Below are 13,995 nucleotides of genomic sequence, written 5' to 3'. Positions count from 1 at the left end.
TTCTCAGGACACAGGGGTCATTTTCCGCCCTCACCCTGTCTTGCACGGGTGCTGGGCCTCCTGGGCTGCCAGCGGGCAAAGAACGGCGTTTGTCAGGCGTTCGTCAGCCGATCGGGGCCCGGGCCCAAACCCCTGCCCACTGGGGCCATATCCTCCTGGATGCTAGCTTGGAGCCAGCCTCTGCTAGCTCACCAGCAGGTGGCGACAGCAGCAAGCATTAGCTAAAGGCTCCCCCCTCTGGCTACCACTGCAAGGCATCAGCCTGGCTGTGCTGCGAGGACCCCTGCAAAGGCTGACTGACAGCTGGGGGGTGCAAGCCAACAGCTGAAAAGCAGGCTTTGCGCTTTCATTTGCTCTGTTTCTTTTTTTTTTTAACCAGCATAGGTAACCCTGCACTTGGCAGGGCTTCAAAAAATTGAGTGAAACTCTTTAATGTTCCTCTCCACGGAAATCTTTAGTAAAAGGCGAAAGATTTATTCGGTTTGAAGAGAAACCAGAGTATGCGCTCTAGTGGCCCCGACTGCGGCCGCAAAAAATGCAACACCTCACTAGCTCAGGGTGACTTAGTGAAGCAGTGCACACGATGACGCTTTTTGAGATGAAGCGAATGGAGAATGCTATCGGGCTCCGAACCCGTGGCAGAATGACTTTATTTGCAAGCAATCCCATCCAAAGTCATGAAACCTGGCAGGGGATTGTGGGTATGCAAATTTCTCCAGACCGCAGGCCATGTGACATTGGCCAAAAGGCAGGCAGAGTCTGCCTTTGCCTGAGGACTCCCCTCGTTTACATAAGGTCTAGGGCTTCTGGGAGGCAGGCGTGAGATTTTCTTTTGGGCCCCAGAGATGGGGCTCCTCCCCCAGGATGTTGAAGAAGCAGCCCGCTCTCTCCTTTCTCAGGACACAGGGATCATTTTCCGCCCTCACCCTGTCTTGCACGGGTGCTGGGCCTCCTGGGCTGCCAGCGGGCAAAGAACGGCGTTTGTCAGGCGTTCGTCAGCCGATCGGGGCCCGGGCCCAAACCCCTGCCCACTGGGGCCATATCCTCCTGGATGCTAGCTTGGAGCCAGCCTCTGCTGGCTCACCAGCAGGTGGCGACAGCAGCAAGCATTAGCTAAAGGCTCCCCCCTCTGGCTACCACTGCAAAGCATCAGCCTGGCTGTGCTGCGAGGACCCCTGCAAAGGCTGACTGACAGCTGGGGGGTGCAAGCCAACAGCTGAAAAGCAGGCTTTGCGCTTTCATTTGCTCTGTTTCTTTTTTTTTTTAACCAGCATAGGTAACCCTGCACTTGGCAGGGCTTCAAAAAATTGAGTGAAACTCTTTAATGTTCCTCTCCACGGAAATCTTTAGTAAAAGGCGAAAGATTTATTCGGTTTGAAGAGAAACCAGAGTATGCGCTCTGGTGGCCCCGACTGCGGCCGCAAAAAATGCAACACCTCACTAGCTCAGGGTGACTTAGTGAAGCAGTGCACACGATGACGCTTTTTGAGATGAAGCGAATGGAGAATGCTATCGGGCTCCGAACCCGTGGCAGAATGACTTTATTTGCAAGCAATCCCATCCAAAGTCATGAAACCTGGCAGGGGATTGTGGGTATGCAAATTTCTCCAGACCGCAGGCCATGTGACATTGGCCAAAAGGCAGGCAGAGTCTGCCTTTGCCTGAGGACTCCCCTCGTTTACATAAGGTCTAGGGCTTCTGGGAGGCAGGCGTGAGATTTTCTTTTGGGCCCCAGAGATGGGGCTCCTCCCCCAGGATGTTGAAAAAGCAGCCCGCTCTCTCCTTTCTCAGGACACAGGGGTCATTTTCCGCCCTCACCCTGTCTTGCACGGGTGCTGGGCCTCCTGGGCTGCCAGGTTCTTTTGCCCGCCAGGGCAAAGCCCGCCGGGCAAAGGACGGCGTTTGTCAGGCGTTCGTCAGCCGATCGGGGCCCGGGCCCAAACCCCTGCCCACTGGGGCCATATCCTCCTGGATGCTAGCTTGGAGCCAGCCTCTGCTAGCTCACCAGCAGGTGGCGACAGCAGCAAGCATTAGCTAAAGGCTCCCCCCTCTGGCTACCACTGCAAGGCATCAGCCTGGCTGTGCTGCGAGGACCCCTGCAAAGGCTGACTGACAGCTGGGGGGTGCAAGCCAACAGCTGAAAAGCAGGCTTTGCGCTTTTATTTGCTCTGTTTCTTTTTTTTTTTAACCAGCATAGGTAACCCTGCACTTGGCAGGGCTTCAAAAAATTGAGTGAAACTCTTTAATGTTCCTCTCCACGGAAATCTTTAGTAAAAGGCGAAAGATTTATTCGGTTTGAAGAGAAACCAGAGTATGCGCTCTAGTGGCCCCGACTGCGGCCGCAAAAAATGCAACACCTCACTAGCTCAGGGTGACTTAGTGAAGCAGTGCACACGATGACGCTTTTTGAGATGAAGCGAATGGAGAATGCTATCGGGCTCCGAACCCGTGGCAGAATGACTTTATTTGCAAGCAATCCCATCCAAAGTCATGAAACCTGGCAGGGGATTGTGGGTATGCAAATTTCTCCAGACCGCAGGCCATGTGACATTGGCCAAAAGGCAGGCAGAGTCTGCCTTTGCCTGAGGACTCCCCTCGTTTACATAAGGTCTAGGGCTTCTGGGAGGCAGGCGTGAGATTTTCTTTTGGGCCCCAGAGATGGGGCTCCTCCCCCAGGATGTTGAAGAAGCAGCCCGCTCTCTCCTTTCTCAGGACACAGGGGTCATTTTCCGCCCTCACCCTGTCTTGCACGGGTGCTGGGCCTCCTGGGCTGCCAGCGGGCAAAGAACGGCGTTTGTCAGGCGTTCGTCAGCCGATCGGGGCCCGGGCCCAAACCCCTGCCCACTGGGGCCATATCCTCCTGGATGCTAGCTTGGAGCCAGCCTCTGCTGGCTCACCAGCAGGTGGCGACAGCAGCAAGCATTAGCTAAAGGCTCCCCCCTCTGGCTACCACTGCAAGGCATCAGCCTGGCTGTGCTGCGAGGACCCCTGCAAAGGCTGACTGACAGCTGGGGGGTGCAAGCCAACAGCTGAAAAGCAGGCTTTGCGCTTTCATTTGCTCTGTTTCTTTTTTTTTTTAACCAGCATAGGTAACCCTGCACTTGGCAGGGCTTCAAAAAATTGAGTGAAACTCTTTAATGTTCCTCTCCACGGAAATCTTTAGTAAAAGGCGAAAGATTTATTCGGTTTGAAGAGAAACCAGAGTATGCGCTCTGGTGGCCCCGACTGCGGCCGCAAAAAATGCAACACCTCACTAGCTCAGGGTGACTTAGTGAAGCAGTGCACACGATGACGCTTTTTGAGATGAAGCGAATGGAGAATGCTATCGGGCTCCGAACCCGTGGCAGAATGACTTTATTTGCAAGCAATCCCATCCAAAGTCATGAAACCTGGCAGGGGATTGTGGGTATGCAAATTTCTCCAGACCGCAGGCCATGTGACATTGGCCAAAAGGCAGGCAGAGTCTGCCTTTGCCTGAGGACTCCCCTCGTTTACATAAGGTCTAGGGCTTCTGGGAGGCAGGCGTGAGATTTTCTTTTGGGCCCCAGAGATGGGGCTCCTCCCCCAGGATGTTGAAGAAGCAGCCCGCTCTCTCCTTTCTCAGGACACAGGGGTCATTTTCCGCCCTCACCCTGTCTTGCACGGGTGCTGGGCCTCCTGGGCTGCCAGCGGGCAAAGAACGGCGTTTGTCAGGCGTTCGTCAGCCGATCGGGGCCCGGGCCCAAACCCCTGCCCACTGGGGCCATATCCTCCTGGATGCTAGCTTGCAGCCAGCCTCTGCTGGCTCACCAGCAGGTGGCGACAGCAGCAAGCATTAGCTAAAGGCTCCCCCCTCTGGCTACCACTGCAAGGCATCAGCCTGGCTGTGCTGCGAGGACCCCTGCAAAGGCTGACTGACAGCTGGGGGGTGCAAGCCAACAGCTGAAAAGCAGGCTTTGCGCTTTCATTTGCTCTGTTTCTTTTTTTTTTTAACCAGCATAGGTAACCCTGCACTTGGCAGGGCTTCAAAAAATTGAGTGAAACTCTTTAATGTTCCTCTCCACGGAAATCTTTAGTAAAAGGCGAAAGATTTATTCGGTTTGAAGAGAAACCAGAGTATGCGCTCTGGTGGCCCCGACTGCGGCCGCAAAAAATGCAACACCTCACTAGCTCAGGGTGACTTAGTGAAGCAGTGCACACGATGACGCTTTTTGAGATGAAGCGAATGGAGAATGCTATCGGGCTCCGAACCCGTGGCAGAATGACTTTATTTGCAAGCAATCCCATCCAAAGTCATGAAACCTGGCAGGGGATTGTGGGTATGCAAATTTCTCCAGACCGCAGGCCATGTGACATTGGCCAAAAGGCAGGCAGAGTCTGCCTTTGCCTGAGGACTCCCCTCGTTTACATAAGGTCTAGGGCTTCTGGGAGGCAGGCGTGAGATTTTCTTTTGGGCCCCAGAGATGGGGCTCCTCCCCCAGGATGTTGAAGAAGCAGCCCGCTCTCTCCTTTCTCAGGACACAGGGGTCATTTTCCGCCCTCACCCTGTCTTGCACGGGTGCTGGGCCTCCTGGGCTGCCAGCGGGCAAAGAACGGCGTTTGTCAGGCGTTCGTCAGCCGATCGGGGCCCGGGCCCAAACCCCTGCCCACTGGGGCCATATCCTCCTGGATGCTAGCTTGCAGCCAACCTCTGCTGGCTCACCAGCAGGTGGCGACAGCAGCAAGCATTAGCTAAAGGCTCCCCCCTCTGGCTACCACTGCAAGGCATCAGCCTGGCTGTGCTGCGAGGACCCCTGCAAAGGCTGACTGACAGCTGGGGGGTGCAAGCCAACAGCTGAAAAGCAGGCTTTGCGCTTTCATTTGCTCTGTTTCTTTTTAACCAGCATAGGTAAACCTGCACTTGGCAGGGCTTCAAAAAATTGAGTGAAACTCTTTAATGTTCCTCTCCACGGAAATCTTTAGTAAAAGGCGAAAGATTTATTCGGTTTGAAGAGAAACCAGAGTATGCGCTCTAGTGGCCCCGACTGCGGCCGCAAAAAATGCAACACCTCACTAGCTCAGGGTGACTTAGTGAAGCAGTGCACACGATGACGCTTTTTGAGATGAAGCGAATGGAGAATGCTATCGGGCTCCGAACCCGTGGCAGAATGACTTTATTTGCAAGCAATCCCATCCAAAGTCATGAAACCTGGCAGGGGATTGTGGGTATGCAAATTTCTCCAGACCGCAGGCCATGTGACATTGGCCAAAAGGCAGGCAGAGTCTGCCTTTGCCTGAGGACTCCCCTCGTTTACATAAGGTCTAGGGCTTCTGGGAGGCAGGCGTGAGATTTTCTTTTGGGCCCCAGAGATGGGGCTCCTCCCCCAGGATGTTGAAGAAGCAGCCCGCTCTCTCCTTTCTCAGGACACAGGGGTCATTTTCCGCCCTCACCCTGTCTTGCACGGGTGCTGGGCCTCCTGGGCTGCCAGCGGGCAAAGGACGGCGTTTGTCAGGCGTTCGTCAGCCGATCGGGGCCCGGGCCCAAACCCCTGCCCACTGGGGCCATATCCTCCTGGATGCTAGCTTGGAGCCAGCCTCTGCTGGCTCACCAGCAGGTGGCGACAGCAGCAAGCATTAGCTAAAGGCTCCCCCCTCTGGCTACCACTGCAAGGCATCAGCCTGGCTGTGCTGCGAGGACCCCTGCAAAGGCTGACTGACAGCTGGGGGGTGCAAGCCAACAGCTGAAAAGCAGGCTTTGCGCTTTCATTTGCTCTGTTTCTTTTTTTTTTTAACCAGCATAGGTAACCCTGCACTTGGCAGGGCTTCAAAAAATTGAGTGAAACTCTTTAATGTTCCTCTCCACGGAAATCTTTAGTAAAAGGCGAAAGATTTATTCGGTTTGAAGAGAAACCAGAGTATGCGCTCTAGTGGCCCCGACTGCGGCCGCAAAAAATGCAACACCTCACTAGCTCAGGGTGACTTAGTGAAGCAGTGCACACGATGACGCTTTTTGAGATGAAGCGAATGGAGAATGCTATCGGGCTCCGAACCCGTGGCAGAATGACTTTATTTGCAAGCAATCCCATCCAAAGTCATGAAACCTGGCAGGGGATTGTGGGTATGCAAATTTCTCCAGACCGCAGGCCATGTGACATTGGCCAAAAGGCAGGCAGAGTCTGCCTTTGCCTGAGGACTCCCCTCGTTTACATAAGGTCTAGGGCTTCTGGGAGGCAGGCGTGAGATTTTCTTTTGGGCCCCAGAGATGGGGCTCCTCCCCCAGGATGTTGAAGAAGCAGCCCGCTCTCTCCTTTCTCAGGACACAGGGGTCATTTTCCGCCCTCACCCTGTCTTGCACGGGTGCTGGGCCTCCTGGGCTGCCAGCGGGCAAAGAACGGCGTTTGTCAGGCGTTCGTCAGCCGATCGGGGCCCGGGCCCAAACCCCTGCCCACTGGGGCCATATCCTCCTGGATGCTAGCTTGGAGCCAGCCTCTGCTGGCTCACCAGCAGGTGGCGACAGCAGCAAGCATTAGCTAAAGGCTCCCCCCTCTGGCTACCACTGCAAGGCATCAGCCTGGCTGTGCTGCGAGGACCCCTGCAAAGGCTGACTGACAGCTGGGGGGTGCAAGCCAACAGCTGAAAAGCAGGCTTTGCGCTTTCATTTGCTCTGTTTCTTTTTTTTTTTAACCAGCATAGGTAACCCTGCACTTGGCAGGGCTTCAAAAAATTGAGTGAAACTCTTTAATGTTCCTCTCCACGGAAATCTTTAGTAAAAGGCGAAAGATTTATTCGGTTTGAAGAGAAACCAGAGTATGCGCTCTGGTGGCCCCGACTGCGGCCGCAAAAAATGCAACACCTCACTAGCTCAGGGTGACTTAGTGAAGCAGTGCACACGATGACGCTTTTTGAGATGAAGCGAATGGAGAATGCTATCGGGCTCCGAACCCGTGGCAGAATGACTTTATTTGCAAGCAATCCCATCCAAAGTCATGAAACCTGGCAGGGGATTGTGGGTATGCAAATTTCTCCAGACCGCAGGCCATGTGACATTGGCCAAAAGGCAGGCAGAGTCTGCCTTTGCCTGAGGACTCCCCTCGTTTACATAAGGTCTAGGGCTTCTGGGAGGCAGGCGTGAGATTTTCTTTTGGGCCCCAGAGATGGGGCTCCTCCCCCAGGATGTTGAAGAAGCAGCCCGCTCTCTCCTTTCTCAGGACACAGGGGTCATTTTCCGCCCTCACCCTGTCTTGCACGGGTGCTGGGCCTCCTGGGCTGCCAGCGGGCAAAGAACGGCGTTTGTCAGGCGTTCGTCAGCCGATCGGGGCCCGGGCCCAAACCCCTGCCCACTGGGGCCATATCCTCCTGGATGCTAGCTTGCAGCCAGCCTCTGCTGGCTCACCAGCAGGTGGCGACAGCAGCAAGCATTAGCTAAAGGCTCCCCCCTCTGGCTACCACTGCAAGGCATCAGCCTGGCTGTGCTGCGAGGACCCCTGCAAAGGCTGACTGACAGCTGGGGGGTGCAAGCCAACAGCTGAAAAGCAGGCTTTGCGCTTTCATTTGCTCTGTTTCTTTTTTTTTTTAACCAGCATAGGTAACCCTGCACTTGGCAGGGCTTCAAAAAATTGAGTGAAACTCTTTAATGTTCCTCTCCACGGAAATCTTTAGTAAAAGGCGAAAGATTTATTCGGTTTGAAGAGAAACCAGAGTATGCGCTCTGGTGGCCCCGACTGCGGCCGCAAAAAATGCAACACCTCACTAGCTCAGGGTGACTTAGTGAAGCAGTGCACACGATGACGCTTTTTGAGATGAAGCGAATGGAGAATGCTATCGGGCTCCGAACCCGTGGCAGAATGACTTTATTTGCAAGCAATCCCATCCAAAGTCATGAAACCTGGCAGGGGATTGTGGGTATGCAAATTTCTCCAGACCGCAGGCCATGTGACATTGGCCAAAAGGCAGGCAGAGTCTGCCTTTGCCTGAGGACTCCCCTCGTTTACATAAGGTCTAGGGCTTCTGGGAGGCAGGCGTGAGATTTTCTTTTGGGCCCCAGAGATGGGGCTCCTCCCCCAGGATGTTGAAGAAGCAGCCCGCTCTCTCCTTTCTCAGGACACAGGGGTCATTTTCCGCCCTCACCCTGTCTTGCACGGGTGCTGGGCCTCCTGGGCTGCCAGCGGGCAAAGAACGGCGTTTGTCAGGCGTTCGTCAGCCGATCGGGGCCCGGGCCCAAACCCCTGCCCACTGGGGCCATATCCTCCTGGATGCTAGCTTGCAGCCAACCTCTGCTGGCTCACCAGCAGGTGGCGACAGCAGCAAGCATTAGCTAAAGGCTCCCCCCTCTGGCTACCACTGCAAGGCATCAGCCTGGCTGTGCTGCGAGGACCCCTGCAAAGGCTGACTGACAGCTGGGGGGTGCAAGCCAACAGCTGAAAAGCAGGCTTTGCGCTTTCATTTGCTCTGTTTCTTTTTAACCAGCATAGGTAAACCTGCACTTGGCAGGGCTTCAAAAAATTGAGTGAAACTCTTTAATGTTCCTCTCCACGGAAATCTTTAGTAAAAGGCGAAAGATTTATTCGGTTTGAAGAGAAACCAGAGTATGCGCTCTAGTGGCCCCGACTGCGGCCGCAAAAAATGCAACACCTCACTAGCTCAGGGTGACTTAGTGAAGCAGTGCACACGATGACGCTTTTTGAGATGAAGCGAATGGAGAATGCTATCGGGCTCCGAACCCGTGGCAGAATGACTTTATTTGCAAGCAATCCCATCCAAAGTCATGAAACCTGGCAGGGGATTGTGGGTATGCAAATTTCTCCAGACCGCAGGCCATGTGACATTGGCCAAAAGGCAGGCAGAGTCTGCCTTTGCCTGAGGACTCCCCTCGTTTACATAAGGTCTAGGGCTTCTGGGAGGCAGGCGTGAGATTTTCTTTTGGGCCCCAGAGATGGGGCTCCTCCCCCAGGATGTTGAAGAAGCAGCCCGCTCTCTCCTTTCTCAGGACACAGGGGTCATTTTCCGCCCTCACCCTGTCTTGCACGGGTGCTGGGCCTCCTGGGCTGCCAGCGGGCAAAGGACGGCGTTTGTCAGGCGTTCGTCAGCCGATCGGGGCCCGGGCCCAAACCCCTGCCCACTGGGGCCATATCCTCCTGGATGCTAGCTTGGAGCCAGCCTCTGCTGGCTCACCAGCAGGTGGCGACAGCAGCAAGCATTAGCTAAAGGCTCCCCCCTCTGGCTACCACTGCAAGGCATCAGCCTGGCTGTGCTGCGAGGACCCCTGCAAAGGCTGACTGACAGCTGGGGGGTGCAAGCCAACAGCTGAAAAGCAGGCTTTGCGCTTTCATTTGCTCTGTTTCTTTTTTTTTTTAACCAGCATAGGTAACCCTGCACTTGGCAGGGCTTCAAAAAATTGAGTGAAACTCTTTAATGTTCCTCTCCACGGAAATCTTTAGTAAAAGGCGAAAGATTTATTCGGTTTGAAGAGAAACCAGAGTATGCGCTCTAGTGGCCCCGACTGCGGCCGCAAAAAATGCAACACCTCACTAGCTCAGGGTGACTTAGTGAAGCAGTGCACACGATGACGCTTTTTGAGATGAAGCGAATGGAGAATGCTATCGGGCTCCGAACCCGTGGCAGAATGACTTTATTTGCAAGCAATCCCATCCAAAGTCATGAAACCTGGCAGGGGATTGTGGGTATGCAAATTTCTCCAGACCGCAGGCCATGTGACATTGGCCAAAAGGCAGGCAGAGTCTGCCTTTGCCTGAGGACTCCCCTCGTTTACATAAGGTCTAGGGCTTCTGGGAGGCAGGCGTGAGATTTTCTTTTGGGCCCCAGAGATGGGGCTCCTCCCCCAGGATGTTGAAGAAGCAGCCCGCTCTCTCCTTTCTCAGGACACAGGGATCATTTTCCGCCCTCACCCTGTCTTGCACGGGTGCTGGGCCTCCTGGGCTGCCAGCGGGCAAAGAACGGCGTTTGTCAGGCGTTCGTCAGCCGATCGGGGCCCGGGCCCAAACCCCTGCCCACTGGGGCCATATCCTCCTGGATGCTAGCTTGGAGCCAGCCTCTGCTGGCTCACCAGCAGGTGGCGACAGCAGCAAGCATTAGCTAAAGGCTCCCCCCTCTGGCTACCACTGCAAGGCATCAGCCTGGCTGTGCTGCGAGGACCCCTGCAAAGGCTGACTGACAGCTGGGGGGTGCAAGCCAACAGCTGAAAAGCAGGCTTTGCGCTTTTATTTGCTCTGTTTCTTTTTTTTTTTAACCAGCATAGGTAACCCTGCACTTGGCAGGGCTTCAAAAAATTGAGTGAAACTCTTTAATGTTCCTCTCCACGGAAATCTTTAGTAAAAGGCGAAAGATTTATTCGGTTTGAAGAGAAACCAGAGTATGCGCTCTAGTGGCCCCGACTGCGGCCGCAAAAAATGCAACACCTCACTAGCTCAGGGTGACTTAGTGAAGCAGTGCACACGATGACGCTTTTTGAGATGAAGCGAATGGAGAATGCTATCGGGCTCCGAACCCGTGGCAGAATGACTTTATTTGCAAGCAATCCCATCCAAAGTCATGAAACCTGGCAGGGGATTGTGGGTATGCAAATTTCTCCAGACCGCAGGCCATGTGACATTGGCCAAAAGGCAGGCAGAGTCTGCCTTTGCCTGAGGACTCCCCTCGTTTACATAAGGTCTAGGGCTTCTGGGAGGCAGGCGTGAGATTTTCTTTTGGGCCCCAGAGATGGGGCTCCTCCCCCAGGATGTTGAAGAAGCAGCCCGCTCTCTCCTTTCTCAGGACACAGGGATCATTTTCCGCCCTCACCCTGTCTTGCACGGGTGCTGGGCCTCCTGGGCTGCCAGCGGGCAAAGAACGGCGTTTGTCAGGCGTTCGTCAGCCGATCGGGGCCCGGGCCCAAACCCCTGCCCACTGGGGCCATATCCTCCTGGATGCTAGCTTGGAGCCAGCCTCTGCTGGCTCACCAGCAGGTGGCGACAGCAGCAAGCATTAGCTAAAGGCTCCCCCCTCTGGCTACCACTGCAAAGCATCAGCCTGGCTGTGCTGCGAGGACCCCTGCAAAGGCTGACTGACAGCTGGGGGGTGCAAGCCAACAGCTGAAAAGCAGGCTTTGCGCTTTCATTTGCTCTGTTTCTTTTTTTTTTTAACCAGCATAGGTAACCCTGCACTTGGCAGGGCTTCAAAAAATTGAGTGAAACTCTTTAATGTTCCTCTCCACGGAAATCTTTAGTAAAAGGCGAAAGATTTATTCGGTTTGAAGAGAAACCAGAGTATGCGCTCTAGTGGCCCCGACTGCGGCCGCAAAAAATGCAACACCTCACTAGCTCAGGGTGACTTAGTGAAGCAGTGCACACGATGACGCTTTTTGAGATGAAGCGAATGGAGAATGCTATCGGGCTCCGAACCCGTGGCAGAATGACTTTATTTGCAAGCAATCCCATCCAAAGTCATGAAACCTGGCAGGGGATTGTGGGTATGCAAATTTCTCCAGACCGCAGGCCATGTGACATTGGCCAAAAGGCAGGCAGAGTCTGCCTTTGCCTGAGGACTCCCCTCGTTTACATAAGGTCTAGGGCTTCTGGGAGGCAGGCGTGAGATTTTCTTTTGGGCCCCAGAGATGGGGCTCCTCCCCCAGGATGTTGAAGAAGCAGCCCGCTCTCTCCTTTCTCAGGACACAGGGGTCATTTTCCGCCCTCACCCTGTCTTGCACGGGTGCTGGGCCTCCTGGGCTGCCAGCGGGCAAAGAACGGCGTTTGTCAGGCGTTCGTCAGCCGATCGGGGCCCGGGCCCAAACCCCTGCCCACTGGGGCCATATCCTCCTGGATGCTAGCTTGGAGCCAGCCTCTGCTGGCTCACCAGCAGGTGGCGACAGCAGCAAGCATTAGCTAAAGGCTCCCCCCTCTGGCTACCACTGCAAGGCATCAGCCTGGCTGTGCTGCGAGGACCCCTGCAAAGGCTGACTGACAGCTGGGGGGTGCAAGCCAACAGCTGAAAAGCAGGCTTTGCGCTTTCATTTGCTCTGTTTCTTTTTTTTTTTAACCAGCATAGGTAACCCTGCACTTGGCAGGGCTTCAAAAAATTGAGTGAAACTCTTTAATGTTCCTCTCCACGGAAATCTTTAGTAAAAGGCGAAAGATTTATTCGGTTTGAAGAGAAACCAGAGTATGCGCTCTGGTGGCCCCGACTGCGGCCGCAAAAAATGCAACACCTCACTAGCTCAGGGTGACTTAGTGAAGCAGTGCACACGATGACGCTTTTTGAGATGAAGCGAATGGAGAATGCTATCGGGCTCCGAACCCGTGGCAGAATGACTTTATTTGCAAGCAATCCCATCCAAAGTCATGAAACCTGGCAGGGGATTGTGGGTATGCAAATTTCTCCAGACCGCAGGCCATGTGACATTGGCCAAAAGGCAGGCAGAGTCTGCCTTTGCCTGAGGACTCCCCTCGTTTACATAAGGTCTAGGGCTTCTGGGAGGCAGGCGTGAGATTTTCTTTTGGGCCCCAGAGATGGGGCTCCTCCCCCAGGATGTTGAAGAAGCAGCCCGCTCTCTCCTTTCTCAGGACACAGGGGTCATTTTCCGCCCTCACCCTGTCTTGCACGGGTGCTGGGCCTCCTGGGCTGCCAGCGGGCAAAGAACGGCGTTTGTCAGGCGTTCGTCAGCCGATCGGGGCCCGGGCCCAAACCCCTGCCCACTGGGGCCATATCCTCCTGGATGCTAGCTTGGAGCCAGCCTCTGCTAGCTCACCAGCAGGTGGCGACAGCAGCAAGCATTAGCTAAAGGCTCCCCCCTCTGGCTACCACTGCAAGGCATCAGCCTGGCTGTGCTGCGAGGACCCCTGCAAAGGCTGACTGACAGCTGGGGGGTGCAAGCCAACAGCTGAAAAGCAGGCTTTGCGCTTTCATTTGCTCTGTTTCTTTTTTTTTTTAACCAGCATAGGTAACCCTGCACTTGGCAGGGCTTCAAAAAATTGAGTGAAACTCTTTAATGTTCCTCTCCACGGAAATCTTTAGTAAAAGGCGAAAGATTTATTCGGTTTGAAGAGAAACCAGAGTATGCGCTCTAGTGGCCCCGACTGCGGCCGCAAAAAATGCAACACCTCACTAGCTCAGGGTGACTTAGTGAAGCAGTGCACACGATGACGCTTTTTGAGATGAAGCGAATGGAGAATGCTATCGGGCTCCGAACCCGTGGCAGAATGACTTTATTTGCAAGCAATCCCATCCAAAGTCATGAAACCTGGCAGGGGATTGTGGGTATGCAAATTTCTCCAGACCGCAGGCCATGTGACATTGGCCAAAAGGCAGGCAGAGTCTGCCTTTGCCTGAGGACTCCCCTCGTTTACATAAGGTCTAGGGCTTCTGGGAGGCAGGCGTGAGATTTTCTTTTGGGCCCCAGAGATGGGGCTCCTCCCCCAGGATGTTGAAGAAGCAGCCCGCTCTCTCCTTTCTCAGGACACAGGGATCATTTTCCGCCCTCACCCTGTCTTGCACGGGTGCTGGGCCTCCTGGGCTGCCAGCGGGCAAAGAACGGCGTTTGTCAGGCGTTCGTCAGCCGATCGGGGCCCGGGCCCAAACCCCTGCCCACTGGGGCCATATCCTCCTGGATGCTAGCTTGGAGCCAGCCTCTGCTGGCTCACCAGCAGGTGGCGACAGCAGCAAGCATTAGCTAAAGGCTCCCCCCTCTGGCTACCACTGCAAAGCATCAGCCTGGCTGTGCTGCGAGGACCCCTGCAAAGGCTGACTGACAGCTGGGGGGTGCAAGCCAACAGCTGAAAAGCAGGCTTTGCGCTTTCATTTGCTCTGTTTCTTTTTTTTTTTAACCAGCATAGGTAACCCTGCACTTGGCAGGGCTTCAAAAAATTGAGTGAAACTCTTTAATGTTCCTCTCCACGGAAATCTTTAGTAAAAGGCGAAAGATTTATTCGGTTTGAAGAGAAACCAGAGTATGCGCTCTAGTGGCCCCGACTGCGGCCGCAAAAAATGCAACACCTCACTAGCTCAGGGTGACTTAGTGAAGCAGTGCACACGATGACGCTTTTTGAG

The 13,995-nt window shown here is 54.5% G+C and overlaps 16 non-coding genes across 16 annotated transcripts; all 16 read right to left on the bottom strand.

Moving 5' to 3' along the window:
* Positions 1–386: 386 nt before the first annotated feature.
* LOC138563583 (U5 spliceosomal RNA) lies at positions 387–502 on the bottom strand. The gene has a single exon (XR_011299559.1). It is a non-coding gene; the product is annotated as a U5 spliceosomal RNA (small nuclear RNA).
* Positions 503–1,278: 776 nt separating this feature from the next.
* On the bottom strand, positions 1,279–1,394 carry LOC138563582 (U5 spliceosomal RNA). Its single transcript, XR_011299558.1, has one exon. It is a non-coding gene; the product is annotated as a U5 spliceosomal RNA (small nuclear RNA).
* An 805-nt stretch (positions 1,395–2,199) lies between these two features.
* Positions 2,200–2,315, bottom strand: LOC138563581 (U5 spliceosomal RNA). Its single transcript, XR_011299557.1, has one exon. It is a non-coding gene; the product is annotated as a U5 spliceosomal RNA (small nuclear RNA).
* A 776-nt stretch (positions 2,316–3,091) lies between these two features.
* On the bottom strand, positions 3,092–3,207 carry LOC138563580 (U5 spliceosomal RNA). Its single transcript, XR_011299556.1, has one exon. It is a non-coding gene; the product is annotated as a U5 spliceosomal RNA (small nuclear RNA).
* Positions 3,208–3,983: 776 nt separating this feature from the next.
* Positions 3,984–4,099, bottom strand: LOC138563578 (U5 spliceosomal RNA). Its single transcript, XR_011299554.1, has one exon. It is a non-coding gene; the product is annotated as a U5 spliceosomal RNA (small nuclear RNA).
* A 770-nt stretch (positions 4,100–4,869) lies between these two features.
* On the bottom strand, positions 4,870–4,985 carry LOC138565005 (U5 spliceosomal RNA). The gene has a single exon (XR_011300927.1). It is a non-coding gene; the product is annotated as a U5 spliceosomal RNA (small nuclear RNA).
* Positions 4,986–5,761: 776 nt separating this feature from the next.
* Positions 5,762–5,877, bottom strand: LOC138563577 (U5 spliceosomal RNA). Its single transcript, XR_011299553.1, has one exon. It is a non-coding gene; the product is annotated as a U5 spliceosomal RNA (small nuclear RNA).
* Positions 5,878–6,653: 776 nt separating this feature from the next.
* Positions 6,654–6,769, bottom strand: LOC138563576 (U5 spliceosomal RNA). The gene has a single exon (XR_011299552.1). It is a non-coding gene; the product is annotated as a U5 spliceosomal RNA (small nuclear RNA).
* Positions 6,770–7,545: 776 nt separating this feature from the next.
* Positions 7,546–7,661, bottom strand: LOC138563575 (U5 spliceosomal RNA). Its single transcript, XR_011299551.1, has one exon. It is a non-coding gene; the product is annotated as a U5 spliceosomal RNA (small nuclear RNA).
* A 770-nt stretch (positions 7,662–8,431) lies between these two features.
* Positions 8,432–8,547, bottom strand: LOC138565003 (U5 spliceosomal RNA). Its single transcript, XR_011300925.1, has one exon. It is a non-coding gene; the product is annotated as a U5 spliceosomal RNA (small nuclear RNA).
* Positions 8,548–9,323: 776 nt separating this feature from the next.
* LOC138563574 (U5 spliceosomal RNA) lies at positions 9,324–9,439 on the bottom strand. Its single transcript, XR_011299550.1, has one exon. It is a non-coding gene; the product is annotated as a U5 spliceosomal RNA (small nuclear RNA).
* A 776-nt stretch (positions 9,440–10,215) lies between these two features.
* On the bottom strand, positions 10,216–10,331 carry LOC138563573 (U5 spliceosomal RNA). Its single transcript, XR_011299549.1, has one exon. It is a non-coding gene; the product is annotated as a U5 spliceosomal RNA (small nuclear RNA).
* Positions 10,332–11,107: 776 nt separating this feature from the next.
* On the bottom strand, positions 11,108–11,223 carry LOC138563572 (U5 spliceosomal RNA). The gene has a single exon (XR_011299548.1). It is a non-coding gene; the product is annotated as a U5 spliceosomal RNA (small nuclear RNA).
* A 776-nt stretch (positions 11,224–11,999) lies between these two features.
* On the bottom strand, positions 12,000–12,115 carry LOC138563571 (U5 spliceosomal RNA). Its single transcript, XR_011299547.1, has one exon. It is a non-coding gene; the product is annotated as a U5 spliceosomal RNA (small nuclear RNA).
* A 776-nt stretch (positions 12,116–12,891) lies between these two features.
* Positions 12,892–13,007, bottom strand: LOC138563570 (U5 spliceosomal RNA). The gene has a single exon (XR_011299546.1). It is a non-coding gene; the product is annotated as a U5 spliceosomal RNA (small nuclear RNA).
* Positions 13,008–13,783: 776 nt separating this feature from the next.
* On the bottom strand, positions 13,784–13,899 carry LOC138563569 (U5 spliceosomal RNA). Its single transcript, XR_011299545.1, has one exon. It is a non-coding gene; the product is annotated as a U5 spliceosomal RNA (small nuclear RNA).
* Between the last annotated feature and the right edge of the window lie 96 nt (positions 13,900–13,995).

The sequence above is a fragment of the Ambystoma mexicanum genome, chromosome 1q, assembly GCF_040938575.1.
Source record: "Ambystoma mexicanum isolate Mex_15411 chromosome 1q, UKY_AmexF1_1, whole genome shotgun sequence".
NCBI classification, from domain to species: domain Eukaryota; kingdom Metazoa; phylum Chordata; class Amphibia; order Caudata; family Ambystomatidae; genus Ambystoma; species Ambystoma mexicanum.
Note: the sequence above shows the minus strand (reverse complement) of the source record. Positions and strands in the feature narration are given on the sequence as shown.